Here is a 15,821-nt window from a genome sequence, read left to right as displayed (position 1 = left end):
AAAGTATTCATATTACAAATTAACATTACACATTTACAAGTGTGCATTACACTCACATTCATTCTTACATATTTATAGTTTTATATTCTACTCAATAGCTAATTATATTTGTACTTTTTTTTAATATATATATATATATATATTTATGAATTATACTTTTTGTCGTTTAAACGTACATTCAACTCAAATAGCATTTCTATACTACACAACATTTCTGTATATTTGTTTTGTGTGCACACAATACAGGAACCGTTTTTTTGTAGTTGATATTCTAATATTTGTGCCCTTGATATGCATGAAACAAACAACATACTGTACAGCTACGGATAATGGAAGCATTCCACCAGTGGTTATTTGGTTGAAATTTGCTCAGTGCTGATTGCAATGAATTATAATTGGAACGTTAATCATGGCCCAGATGGTAGCAATGCAGGATAAATTATAATTTCAGAGCCCCACAACAGTCATTTCAAATAAGACAAACAACCGAATCTATTATATTATGCACTTCCAAACTACACCGCTGTCCTGTGCTGGGACACGAAATGGGCGGGATGAATGGGGATGGATGGTTGGATTAGGAATGCCGGGTAGAGAGTAGATTAACCAGTATCTGGGCAGGCAGATGCGCAGAAAAGAAAACGACTACACAAAAGAGCCAGATCTCCATCAAGGGATCAATTCCTGCACAGTAAAATCCTCAGTGTTCATTTCACTCTAAGAGTGTAAAAATTGAACCAATTGGGTCCATTTTAAGACTGAGGATTTTGTGGAAAAAGCAAATTTCATGGTGCATTTTCAAGAGCCAAGCTTCAGAAAAATGGCAATAGGACAGTTCATCCCCCTCCCTCCCGTTCTCTGTATTTCTCTGCCTGTTCTGTCTCTCAATCTGTCTCTCCCACATACTCTTGTTCCCTCTCTGACTCTTACAGTATTCTTTTTCTTGCTTTCTCTCCCTCCTTTCTCTCTCTGTATCTCGTTATTCCACTGTCACTGTCTCTGCTCTCTCCCTCTCCTCTCTCCTGCTATCTCTAGGTTCTGTTGTGACATGGACAGTCCAGCATGCACTATTACACACACACGCAGACGCACGCACGCATGCACACACGCAGACGCACGCAAGCACACACACAGACGCACGCACGCACAGACGCACGCACGCACGCACGCACGCACGCACGCACGCACGCACGCACAAACACACATGTGTACTGTAACCTACATCTGCTGAGCGCAGTGAATGCCTGTGTGTAAATGTTTTAAGAGGTTTAGCCATAGAGAGAGCTGGAATGAGCGTGGCTGCTGGCTGAGTCTCTCAGCCCGGGGCCTCGTGCCTCACTCCCCCATCTCGCCCCACAGAGCTTCATCCTTATCACCGTCCCGCACCCCTTCGCCACTGAAGCCGGGGTCCTCTCTCCGGGTCTACCACGTTTATCCGCGGGGCTCTTGTCTGGGGGCGATAAGCTGACAGACTCCCCACTATGGATCCAAGAGTGCCCACTTCCCCTGCTCGCACCCCTCCTCTTCGCTCGCACTCTCCTCCAGTCCACAGCAGTGGTGGCATCGATGGGAGAGAGGTGAGGGGCACCCAACAGCACTACTTCCCTGCTGCCTCTACAATAAATCCACATTGGTTATCACTCGTTGCACAGCCAGGTTGTAAGCTGCCTGGTCGCCCCCTCCCCCCCCCCCCAACACTCAACCCCTTCTTATCCCTTGCACCCCGCCCCCCCACCCCTCCATCTCTTCCATTTGTTTGTATTGTATTAAAGAGGAAAAATGTATATTGTGGCACTCACATCTTTGAATGGCTGTGTAATGGGCTCTTAGGGACCTCAGACAAAGACAGCATGGATGCTAATTCCTGTTACGCTTCAGCAGATTTATGTCTTTGTCAACTAATTTTACACAAGAGTCGGCAGATAAAAGAAAAGTCTTTCCCTTTTTCTCCTACTGGCATTTCAGTCTTGATCACGTGACCCCAGAGATAATGTGTACTGATTTGTGTGAGTTTGAACAAAATCTTTAGGACAAAAAGTGTGTTTTGAAGTGTCTGGCACAAATGGTCGGGGACTAGAGTTGTGTCATGATCCAAGGAATTCAGGGAAAACAAGATTTTGATTACACAACCTACTGTTCAAGAGTAGGCCAACATGTAAAGTGGGCAGAAGAACATTTTGGGTTTGAGGTTCCTCCTTGGCCTACAGCGGATGTGCACGCAAAGGTTCACAGCAATCAGACACTGCGTTCATGATTTTTGTCATTTTTGCAAAACGTGTCTATCCTGTAAGTTTGAAATTAAAATCGTAGCCGAATGGAATCTGAAAAATCTGACATATGTCTTGATCACGTATCCACAGAGATAATGTGATTCACGTGAGTAGGAGTGGTAGCAAAAGTGTGTTTTTAAGAAAATGTAAAAAAAAAAATTGTTGACGGAAATGGGAGTGGTCATGGGGAGTTGCATCATCACATCATCATCATCAAACTTGACTGTGTATGTGTACGACCAGAGTTTTGGCCAAAACGTGAAGTGCACTATTATAGCACCACCATGAGGCCAATTTGATAAAGGGCAGAGGTTCTTCCTTAGCCTTCTGGGAGTATGCATGCAAAGTTTCACGCCGATTCGCCCAATAGTGCTGGAGATTAGCTGTTCAGAGACAGACGGACACACATAAACATCGTCTCCTGCTTTCGGCCATCTGGCCTGGCAGATACAAAAAGTCTTCAGTCTCTTGGTGTCAGAGCAGAGAAGTTTCTGAATTGGCAGGGTTATGGTTGAGGTGAGGTTGAGAATTCCATTGTTCAGGGAGTGTTTGAATGCTTCACAGAAACTGTGACAATGCTACCTACCTCTATTACAGTCTCCATTGATACTGTTAGGTGCTGACTCTGTTTGATGGAGTATACCCATGACATGCTACTACTGTGTCTGGCTGTGTGTAAACTGTATACTCACACAGAGACAGCTTTATGGTCACACACAACCCTATAGGCTTTCATAGTATCCATAAGCCATAAGACCACCTAGTGCTCTACGTATGCATTCCAATGCTGTCCTATCTAAAGTAACATATTGCTGATGCGCTTTGAACTTTGAATTGCCATATTTCAACAATAACAAAAATATATAAATTGATGCCCCACTTCGTCATACAAGAGTGTGACTGATCGACAAGCTCATAACGTGTCGCATCGTGAGCCTGTAGGTCTGATATCATATTTTCACTATTTTTGTTGTGGATGTTGTGGATTTTATACATATTTAACCAATTAAAAGTATTAACAAGAGCTTATGACTAACTAGATTGGGTCCATTGGAACATTAACACGTTATTTTTTCTATATATTGAAAAATATCATTTTTGGACATATACAGTACAAGGAACAATAATACTTTTCTTAGTCTTTGTAGAAACATTGAAAAAAAAACAGGCACACTGAAGCTCATTTACCTTTTATTTTTGTTATCAAATGTTTTTTTATTTAAGACAAAATAGCACAATCAAACATGTTAACACCATGAATGAATAAAGAAAACAAAACAAGTAATACACGTACAACAGCAAAAGAAAAGGAACACAAAAACAAACAACAAACAGCTCATTTACCATTTATAGGCTGCTGATAAAATGCAAGTCCTAATTTGTCTATCTTGTACAATCACTGTTTGGGGGCTAATACACTCATGTACTCTGGTGTAGATTTGCTTTGTACCTCAATTTGCAGTGGCAATCATTTTATTTTGATTGCATGTACTTGTGCTTTGGTGTAACTTAATAGTGCTTATGTCATTGAAAATGTGTATCGCAAGCAGATGCTCCCACTGGTGAGACAGTGCACATCTTTTCCCTCACCTGCAGAACGCTTAATTCTATAGCTTAGTGTTTTTGGTTGTTAAGAGTGAAAGTGAGATGAAGAGAAGCGAAAACAAGATGGGGGAGGGTTGCGTAGGTAATGCCCGAAGATTATGTGTGGATTCAGGATATTAATTTGCACTGTGTATAAAAAATTATGGACTTAATCATGGATTCCCTTAGAAGCTGTAATTAGGACATAAAGCTCCTGTGTGTGTATGAAACAGCCTATCCGTGCTCCTGGTTTCTGGAGTACCTGTTTTATGAACTTGGTGCATAACGACCTTGGAGCTTTGTCTGATAAGTCTGACTGATGCTGTGATAAACACAGTGGCTTATGCTACAAATTCGTCTAAGCAAAATAATCATTATAGGCTAGATCACATATTGATCAACAAGACATGGGTCCTGGTTGATTTATTTTTAAATTGAGTCTGGTCTTCATGTATGGTATAATGTAACGCAGTATTGTAAAATTACACCACCATCAAACCACTAGTAAGAACTCGGGGGATTTATCATTGCCAGTTTAATCCTAGAAAATATGATGACGCATGACTATTGCAGTGACAGTTAAGGGATTAAGATCTTTCTATTACAGTTGTGACATGCAAGAGCTGCCGTTGCAGGGGATGAGATGGGGTGGTCACTTGGTGTTCAAATGTTTTGGACCTTTTATATGTTGTAATTTCTGTATAATCTGTATAATCTTTTTTTAATATTGCCTAAATCAGATGTTGGCCTTTTTTTGGGCAGTCAGTTAAGCGTAAATCATTCCAGCATGATTTGTGAGATGGCACAATTAGTCCACGATAAGAATTAATCCACAAAAAGCTGTGTGTGTGTGTGTGTGTGTGTGTGTGTGTGTGTGTGTGTGTGTGTGTGTGTGTGTGTGTGTGTGTGTGTGTGTGTGTGTGTGTGTGTGTGTGTGTGTGTGTGTGTGTGTGTGCGTGTGCGTGTGCGCGTGTGCGCGCGCGCGCCTGCACCTGCATTACAGCTGATTGTTCAAATGCTTTGGTAAGTCAAAGTGGAATGCTTTCTTGCTTACTGTACTTTTGCTTCTAAATCACAGTGCAGTGATAGGAAAGCAGCTTACTTTACATGCCTAGTCAGCAATTTTGTGGATGTTAATCCCATATTTTTTGCAACACGACATTTTAGACTTTTTTGTGTTGTTCTTTTGTTATTTAAGGAGCTACATTGTAGTTTGATGTTGTACCTGTACTACTACTGAGAATGCATAAACCTTACAGAAACCACAACAACTACTTTTTTAAACCCTGCTAGTGTTGGTGGTGTTGCCCAATACTTCTGCCGTGACTCCAGCAAGGTTGATGCAATCATGTGAGTTGACGTGAATGTCTAAGGTGTGGCTATTTGGGTCAGAGAGTGAGGATTGGAGCTGTTACCGAGACTCTCTGCTATCAGCATCCCTCACACTTGCTTGTTTGTTTATTTGTTCGTTTGTTATTTCACAGCACTACTGTTGACACCCTTAGTTCCACACACACCCCTGGAAACTTCTTCTCTTCTCTTCTCTTCTCTTCTCTTCTCTTCTCTTCTCTTCTCTTCTCTTCTCTTATCATGCCTTCTCCTCCCTCCTCCCTCCTCTCCTCAGCTCTCCTCAGCTCAGCTCTACTCTCCCCTCCACTCCCCTCCCCTCCTCCAGCGCATTCAGCTCCAAGCAAAAAGAGCCAGTACCAAGAGATGAATTCCCACTGAAACCCAGAGTGAGGGCAGGAAATAATTCAGCAGCAGCAGCCCCTAGCAGCAGTGTCGGCATCAGTGGTGGCAGCAGTGAGCGTGAGAGAAACGGCGAGAGGGAGAGACGGTGTGTGTGTGTGGTGTGTTTGTGTGAGTATGAGTGAGAGTGAGTTCCAGTGCACTGTGCTGAGCTTAGCTGAGCTGTTCCGTCGCGTGGCAAGCTGTCCGTTCTGTTTGGTTCCAGTGCGCTCTGGTGAGGCAGGGCTTACTGGTGGGAGAGATGCGGCTAGACCACGAGCCCCGGTTTCATCAGTGAAGAGTAGGTAGTAGCAACCCAGCCTGGGAATGGCAGAGCAGCATGGTAATAGTACTTAGAGACCCGTTGCTGACTCCAGCGTGACTGATGATGACAGCCCACGCGTGGGTTACCATGCGCCACAGCCGCGCCGCTTTGGGAGGAAGCACAGCCATGTGAGAGGGGACTCGTTCACCAGCAACTCCTGGAACATGTTTCCCAGGGCAAAGACTGGATTGTTCTCTGTGTTTGAACTTGTTTTCTTTCTCTTGGCACTGTCCGGCTGTCCCGAACTCACCTATCAGGCGAGGACTAAGGGAAGATGGAACAAGGGGGGTAAGTGTTGCTTGGCAACGAGATGTGTCATAACTGTTTATTCGGCAGTTACATTAAGTCTAGATTCAAGGTCACAAGTTCATGCACTATACTGTATGTCTGTCAGCTCATAAAACTGAATGATGTGTTCATGGACATATGCTGGTGATCTCTAATTGTCACAGCTGTGGCAACATAGATGTCACTGTCTCATACTGTAGGTTGTTCTTGCTTTAAAATCCAAAAAAGCTTTGGTTGTCTATTCTCCAAACATTCTTTTGCATAATTAAAAATGAAGTACATAATAAAGATTATTTATATATATATATATATATATATATATATATATATATATATATATATATATATATATATATAATATTATTATTATTGTTATTATATATATATATATACACACACTTTGGCTGCTGAACAAATGTTCAGCAGCCAAAGCAGCCAAAATGTTATGTTCTTATATAAAGGTGTAATTGATCATGTGGATTTCACATGCTGTATGTGTAACTTTTAGAGCTACTGTAACTGTGTGTGGTTGTGTGGTTGTGTGTGTGTGTGTGTGTGTGTGTGTGGGGGGGGGGGGGGGGTGGGTGCTATCCCATCTGCTGACAGCAGAATGACTGACTGTGGTGCCATTGTACAACGTATGTTGAGTATCACATAACTTGTTTTTTGGCAACATGTAGTGAAGCCAGTTTGAAGTGAATGAAGATCCGCTTCGGACAGCCCTTTCACCACTCAGCCCCTTTCCCTCCGCCCCACTCGTCTGCGAGAGGAGAGATTAGACTCATATGAACACACTAGGATGCTTCGTTGGCTGCATGGACCTGCCACTGATGTCTCGGAGCATTGATTTTGGGTTAAGGACCGAGATCTCCGGTCTAAGAGGTGTTAATAATTCATCTCAGCCTCTCCATGGGAGCTCTGCTTTCCCTTCTCTTGTAGCATTTAATCCCCTTTGTCGGATTAAAGGAACCTCTAATCTGAGTGCTATTGCTCTGTGAGAAGGCTGCGAGATGCTCCCTGTAGCCCATCAGCATTGTTAGCACTGGAGGCTCATGCTTAGTGGTGTACGCCCATCTTCAAAGATGCAATGTTGCTGCCGTGATCTATTTAATGATTCCTTGCCACTTTTCCTTTGCTGTTTTCCCACCCCCCTCTCTCTCTCTTTCCTTCAGATACGACTCTCTGTCACACCCACTTGGAGTTCTGTCTTCACTCTCTTCACATGCATCTAGATCATTATTCCATGGGAATCTAAAATTAATGACTTTAGCTATGCTCTCTCACAGAAATGCAGCTCTCCTATTATATTGAGTGATGGAAAAGCCATCACTCAATCTGTCCCCATCTCTGTCCCTTCTCTGATTTACTTGCATATGCCTGTAGAACACTATTAGCCAGGCTAGTAGAACACATGCTGTCACACATGGAATAGGTTGCATACTTACATTCTGCGATAATTTTGTTTCATTCATTTGTGCATTATAGAACATCCAGTGACTCATGATTGATGAAAATGTCCCTTTACAAACACGACAACACACATAAAACCCATGATTGAACCAAAGAATGGCAAAGATTAATTCAGGGTTGAGTGTGTGTGTGTGTGTGTGTGTGTGTGTGTGTGTGTGTGTGTGTGTGTGTGTGTGTGTGTGTGTGTGTGTGTGTGTGTGTGTGTGTGTGTGTGTGTGTGTGTGTGTGTGTGTGTGTGTGTGTGTGTGTGTGTGTGTGTGTGTGTGTGTGCAATCTGTAATCCAAGGGTAAACTTACTGTAGTTAGTATAAAGTATGAAATGCCAGTTTTCACTGGCTTCTGGTGAAATGGAGGGCGGTGACCTCCCTCATGCAATTAGGCAGTAGACTTTAACAGCTCATACCACAACCATGGTCAAATGGCAACCTAGCTATATGCTAAATTATGGTTTCCCATCACCTTTTGGAATGTGAGAATGTTTAATTTTATTATTATAAAGATAAGATCAGTATAGGGACGAGAAATGTCTGTGGCTGTCATTACCTGTAGGGATGTTAGGTGAGCATGGCTACAGTATGCTTCATTTAGTCTGCATGGCAACTACATTTCACTGGATTATTTTCCAGTACTATGCTTTTCTTGGAAAGGCATTTAGCTGTCACTCTATCACCTTTAAAATAACATTATCACTGCATGCATCTGTTATTATACATACATACATTTTATGTTGCTGAACTATAATTATTTTGTCTGCTCTTACTATTTATACGGCAGAGTACACACTGTAACATGCATCTGAAGTGTATTGCTCTAGGCTATCTCATTAACTCAGTATAGATTCCATGGCTCAGCTTCATGTTGTGTATCCCAAACCACTGCGTCAAATAAGCATACAAACATGATAGCATGCCAACAGCATCATGTCACAGTGACTCATGTCTGTTGACATTACGTAGATGTTTTGATTATGTATTGTACTTTCATCACATGTAATGTAATCTGATTTATTTATTAGCCATTATATTTATTCTTGTACAGTGAAGACTTGTAGGAAAATCATACAAAATGGTCAAAATAATGTTTATTTTTGTACCTCATGTTTTCACCTGGTGCCAATTGGCTAAACTGTAATCCTGGGCACTACTCTCCCTCTGCCAACCTGGCCACCTGGGGAGAGCCCCAAACTGAGCTCATGCTTCCTTCAATGCGTGAGGAGTGCCAAGGCCTCTCTTATCATCTGACAGGGGGGAGTTTCCCCAGTAGGACGTAGCGTGTGGAAGGAACACGTTATTAGTTATTTTCCCTTCCATCAGACTCCCTGGCTGACCAGGGGGAGGCAGTATAGAGACCAGGATTACTGCATTTGTTTTTGTGATGGTAAGTGCAAGTATGCTTGCATGTCTGATACACTTTGCTGTTAAGATAGGCCTAGTTAAGTGATTTATACTCAGCAGCATCTGCTGTGAGACAGTAAACGTATATAGGCAGTATGTAGGCCTATCACATACAGTAGTCAATGCTATTATCATTCCTCCTCTAGAGATCCTTTATCACAAAATATTTCTTGCTTGAGTTTTGAATGACACAATGAATGATACAAACCTTTCCGTGAATAGCCATGGGACATTAGCCAAATGCTGTCAAAGTAAAGGTTAACAGACAGATATTCAATCATATTAACATTAATATCTAACACCATGCCACGTTCTCCAAGATTTCTCTCAAAGCACCAATGAAAGGAAATGTCATTCAACATTCTCAAATAAATGATGAAATTGGTTTACTTTTTGTCTCCACCAGGCCGTATGGCCGGCTGAAGGCTGGAGACTATGTTTTCGCTCCTGTCCGTCCATGTGTCCATCATTCTGTCCGTGTGTCTGTGAGTAGCTAATCTCCGGCACCAAATGGACCGTGGACCACATTTTTCAAATTGGCCTCATGGTGGCACTATAACAGAGCCCTTCAGGTTTTCATCTATAACTATTGAATCATAGGTCATACAGTAAAAAATAATCCTGGATTCCTCTTATATCATGACACAATTCCATATGTAGGAGTTGTGTCCAAACCCAGATCAGTACACATTATGTGACACATTTGTCAGATTAGATTCCAATGTTGTGGGCCCTGGGTAGGCAACCCGGACTGGTGGAGACCTGTGCTTCGAGGTGTGCACTTTTCTAGTTTTGTTTCTGATACAGCTGTCATCCCAGTGAAAACATGGCCTATAAATGAAAGTGTTTTAGCTGTCTAGGCTTAGATTAGACATTGAAAAAACGTTGTTTCAACGTCTATTTATAGATGGTCTATATTTAGATCTTGATTAGCCAGGGTATTTTTATACAGTCTATAAATAGACGTTGTCATTTTTTTACCCCATTTTTTAAACGGCAATTTAGCCGTCTAAAGCCGACTATTGCTCAGTGGGAGGGAGAAGAAAAGGACAAGAAAACATTCTTGAATGTCAGCCACCCTTGTATGATACATCCTCTGATACATACCACAGAAAAATGGATGGATACAGTACCAGTCGTGCTACAGTAAAATTGACTGCAATGAAGATGTCATCTTTCCTCTAGGGAACGAATCAACTAAACCACTGATTCTCAGAGCCCTCCGATCCAGAAGAAACTTTTTTTTAATTCACTAGTGGAAGACAGCCCAGAATCTTTACATTTAGTACTGATCTTTCATGTTCCCCATACCACCCCGCAGAGACAAACTTGTTAACATCTCTCACACAGAGATGTAAGACACACACACACACACACACACACACACACACACATACACACACACACACACAGGGTGTAGTGACCCTGAGGAAAATCAGTTGGATGTATTACAATCCCACCAAAATACTTTGAATAGTAATGAGAAGACGGCTCCAGGTGGAGAGAAAAAGGGCTATCGCACAGCTCCAAGGCACATGATACAGTATGTGGCCTAGCCCAGGTTCAGAAACGGGGTCATTTTTCCTGCTTGCTTCAACCCCTGACTTACTAAAGAGGCTGAGGCAGTCAGTGGAAGAGTAATGGTAAAGAGAAGTAACCTACACCAGTTATAGAAAAGGCCACTCGCTCTCCCCTGGTCTCCCACGACTGAGTATCTGACTGTCTGTTGTTGGAGAGGGAGTTATATGAGATTTATAGACCAGGGTTCTGGAGCGGAGGAATTAATATTACCACTTCCTACCCACATGGTATTGTGTAACCTATACCACAGATGGAGCCAAGCTGCTTATTCCATCGTTGCCTTGGTGCATACTCCATTATTATACAATAGGTGGGTGACTAGAGTTGACCTGTACACTAGACTGACCTACCATCTTGGATGCTGCTCCCTTATATTACTGTAAGACTATGTTGTTAACACACAGGGTTATTTAATCCATTAAATCATAGCGCCCAGCGATTTATAGCAGCGGAGCACATTTACCGACGGACCGGATGTTATCCCGGATGTGGCTTAAGCAGCTAGATGTAGCCAAAACACTTTAGAGGCGATCGACAACAACGGGAGGTATGATTCATTCTACCGCGACTAGCTGGGGGTACAGGCTTTAGTTCCGACATACTATTGATCCGAAACCTCAATCCCTACCTAACCATAACCGCAAGCACGGGAGCAGCGCATGTCGGACCATCGCATTTTCGCATCGCATCGCATGTCCCCGCGCTTCGGACTTTTGGTGTGTCAGATCTGCGTGTGCACCCCCTAGCTGGTCCCTACGACTTCACCAGGCCTGTTTTGGCCTCCCCACTTTTCTTTGGCCCTGTGGATTCCGGTCCAGTGCTTGCCTAGTGATGTTGTCAGTTGGTTTGTCCAATCTGACAATCTTTTGTCAGATTGTTGTCTTGGTCTCACTTCCCCTTCTTCAGATCCCGGCCGATGGAGCCTTGATTGGTTCTCTCCAAAAGGCTGGCGTTTGATAATCTCATAACAAATATTATATTTTATTTTAACATTTAAGTGCAAGTGGCTCTGTGTGTCGACGTGCATGTCACGTGATCGGCTGTAGTCAATGGAAAGCAGGGAACACGGAAACAAAAAAATAAAAACTCGGCTGCCAATCATGCACCTGTTGTAACCCAGCATGCCTTGCAGTGGGTCGAGGTGCATGTCACGTGATCAGCCATAGCCAATCAGAAGAAGGAAACACAGAAACACAGGAGTCCACTTTGGTCTATATGCATGTTAAAAGGCTGTTTTCTCAGAATGTAGGATGCATCCGCATCCTTGAACAGAACGCGGTCTTTCTCGGCTCATTTGTGATGTTATGCTGTGGCAAAGTCACAATATTAACGCTTCTGAAGATAAATAGTCTTCATAAATAGTGAAGACGAACTGATAATGGCGGATGTGAGAAACGAAAGCTGCAAAAGCTGGGTGTTGAAAACGCAGAGGTGAAGTGAGTGACGTCAGAGCACAGCACAGGCAGCAACGGCAGTTCCGCCAGAGCCATTGAAAGGAGAGTTCTGCCAATTGCATTGGACTGGCCCCATGAAGTGAACGGAGTTGTCGTAACTCTCTCATCTATAGGACTCTGAGTTCCGCATACTCTGCATATGTCACGGTGTGTGACTTGGCGCCCTTTGCGACGTGGCGACCTGTCCGCTTCCGTTGCCAACTCGCCCCAGCTCAATTGTATAGATAGATGTATATTGAGGGACATCTATAGAATAGTTGCACTGTTTGTCGTACACACATGTTTATTTCCCCCCGCAGCTTTTGTCCTGACTGCTGCACCCAACTAATTACATAGCCTTGGATAGGAAACCAGGCCAGGCAGATGGCTGTGCTCCGAGGAGCGCACTTATCTAGTTTATTCTGTCGCTAAATAAAATGTTGACCATGTTTTCAGTTAAGCCAAAGAGTGATTTCATAGAATGTTAGTAAGATTGTCAGCATGTAATGAACACGTTTTTCTGTTCTAATTACTCTGTGATGGTGAAATAAGGCAGGAAATAGACCTACTCCTCCTAGTTCAATGTAATTAGATTGGCTTTGCTCCACTGCAACGTGTTAATCAGGTTCAGATGGGTTCTTATTTGCTTTTCCTCTGATTTTGTATTCTTACTTGGATAAGAATGAGGCTACTGTATGTAGAGAGAATTCAGTCTGCAGAATCATATCAACATGCAATTAACTAAATGAGCTATTGTTGGTATAAAGGTAGAAAGGAAATTACAACCTGTAAATTATTGAATTAGTTATTTCTTATTTATCTTTCTTTCTGTTTGTTTTGAGGTGAAGAGATTAAAACAATTCCTCTGTTGATGTGGTTGTATTACCATTCATTTAGTTAAAGACTCTGTAAAGCAGTAACATTATGTATTTTCTATGTTTGCCACCCTCCAGAATAATAATGTTATCCAACCAGCCAAATTTTAATGATTACAAAAAATCTAGTTTCAAAAAGCCCTCGGTGCACGGTGGCACAGTTGGTAGTGCTGTCGCCTCACAGCTAGAAGGTCCTGGGTTCGATTCCCACTCGGGACGCTGTGGGTGCTGGCGGCGTGTTTCATCCTCCGTGTCATCAGTGCCCATACCCGAGGCGGGGTTGGCGAAAGGGCCTTTCTGTGTGGAGTTTGCATGTTCTCCCCGTGTCCCCTAGGGTAGGTACCCTCACAAAAAACATGCAGTAATCCTGGTCTCTAAACTGCCTCCCCCTGGCCAGCCGAGGCGCCTGATGGAGGGGAAAGGAACTGGTTGGAATAACGTGTTCCTTCCACGTGTTCAAAAAGCCCTCTCTGCTCTCAATGCTGGGGCTATGTCTGCTGAAGTGCACTATGTTGATTTCCCAGGGTGTCCCTGGGGACAGGAAGTGTGTTTAATGTGGTGTTTATGACTTTATGTCATTCTTTGAATTTGGGAACGTGTCAGGGGTTTTATGTTGTGGGTCTTTTTGATGTGTTGAGTCATGGTGTTCATTTGGTGATTTATGATGATGTTTTGGTGTAGCACCATTACTGTGATGTTACACAAACCAAATGATCAGTTGATTCGTATGGTCGGGTTGTGTGAGCCTTCCACTTTAAAGACTGATGCTTAATTTGTGCTCCGTCATATGGCACTGAAATATAGCAATGCATAAGACTGGTTTAAAATAAAGCTTGCTGCCAATATGCAAGTCGCTATAGGTATTGTCAGAGGTGGAGTTGAAATCATGGTTTGGTGACAGCTCTGCATTTATATGATCGCGGTATGGTTATGGATTCACCCCTATGCGTCATCATCAAGTGATGATTTCAACCCATAGAGTATATAAAAGGATAGAGACTGAACTGGCGCGAAGCTCCGCCCCCCCAGCTATTCATGTCAGTGGAAGTTGCTCAGTGGCGTTTTGAAGCACCCGGAAGACTGCCGGAAGTCCCTCCTCCGGACCTCAACTTTGAGGTCCGGGGTGACGTATGCAACCGAGCGCTCAATGTTAAAGCCCAGCTGCACGGGGTTTCCCGGTCATGAATCCACGGGTCCGCCTGTAGTCCCTCCTCCTACCACTAGGACCCAGACCTTCAACGTTGAATAGCCTCACTGGCCCCTTGTTTCAACCCCACCCAAAAAATCTTAACTCTGATGGTAAAATAATATAGACATTTTTCAGTCATGACTTTTTTAACATGTATGATGTGTTTAGAAACAAATCATTACATTTTCATTAAAGGGTAAAGTAGATTATTTGTGGCTAAATATAGGTGATTAAACGTCATTAGGTCATTAAACGTACTGTTACATTGAACCCATAAAGGGGAGGGACGGTAAGTTGACAAGAGTCAGAGGTAAGTTGCGCGCTCTGCTCGTGCACAAGTAGGCCATTCTTATATATGAACCTTTATAGAGCGTCGCAGTCCCGCCCCCTGTCATGACGACGCCAGGCCCAGGAAATGAATCCCAATGCATTTTTCCCATAGACATTTCAAAAAGTATTTATTTAAAGACCTTTTAAGCGTCGTACGAAGCCAACTCGAGTCGTGACAAATCATGACAATAAAAACAATATTTTGGACCAAACAAATAATTACAAAGAAGAAAAACAACAAAAAAAGTCTTGTAACCTGCCGTTTTTTTCTTCTTTCTAATTCTTTGTTTGGCCCAAAACATTGTGTTTGTTGTCATGATTTGTCACGACAAGAGTTGGCTTTGTCCGCGGCGTAAACGTCTTTAAATAAATACTTTCTGAAAGAAAAGTCTATGAAGAAAATGAACGGAGAATCATTTCCTGGGCCCTGGTAGGGGGCGGGACTGCGACGCTCTATTGAGAAAAGGATATCCCCTTGAGATGTACAGTATCATCTCGTTTTCGAGGGGGTCAGAAAACGGCCAACTTGTGTGCAAAGCGCAAGTTGGCAGCTCGACAGAGTGCATTTCTAGTTATTTTATTATTATTATCAGACATCCAATCTATTGAATTGAATTGATTAATTTGAGTGGTGGAGGAAAACACGTTTGTGTGAAATTATAAACTGTGAGAATGTAACGATATCCGTAAATGGATAAAATGGCATCGCTGTGTGTATTACACTTCCTCCTCACCCTCTTCATTACCTCTCAAGCCTTCAACCAATTGCCATAGAGTATAGCTTAATCGCCACATTCCGGTCACATGTTCACTAATTTAAGTCACCATTTAATTGCAGAGGAAATTATAGATAACAATAACAATGTTTTATGGGTGGATTTTGGACTGTAAATATGACAGGTTAGCTTGATGGATGTCTCTAGGCAGATTTTACTGCCCGGGACCCTTTCACCCTGTCCTTCACTGCCATGGCTATAGCCAAGGATTCACTCCATCACATGCACAGACTGTATACTGGCCACCTTATCTCTCTCTTTCTCTTGCCATTGCTCCCTCTCTCTCTCTCTCTCTCTCTTTGTCTCTCTCTCATTTTTCCACTCACATATTTGAATCCATGTCCATGAAATATAAAATCCTCTTGTGGCAAATGTATAAATGAATGGATTAAGCAAAGGTCCTCCAGAGCTCCTTTACACCTTGTAGTGCAAGGGAGTTTTTAATGTTGTACATAGTGTTTATGTTGTGCAGCTGTCCAAGACATTATGTAAATCTCTGCTTTCAACGTGTAGTCCAAGGCCATTGTTGGGTGAGAAATGTTCAGAAGAATATCAAAAGCAAACACCACAGAGCCTCT

The 15,821-nt window shown here is 42.7% G+C and overlaps 1 long non-coding RNA gene across 1 annotated transcript in view; it reads left to right on the top strand.

Moving 5' to 3' along the window:
- Positions 1 to 15,821, top strand: part of LOC306931900 — a 152,166-nt gene that overhangs the window by 85,003 nt on the left and 51,342 nt on the right. The gene's annotated exons all lie outside the window — the stretch shown is intronic.

Source organism: Electrona antarctica (assembly GCF_951216825.1).
Source record: "Electrona antarctica genome assembly, chromosome: 11".
Taxonomy (NCBI): domain Eukaryota; kingdom Metazoa; phylum Chordata; class Actinopteri; order Myctophiformes; family Myctophidae; genus Electrona; species Electrona antarctica.
This window is presented reverse-complemented; position numbering and strand designations above follow the sequence as displayed.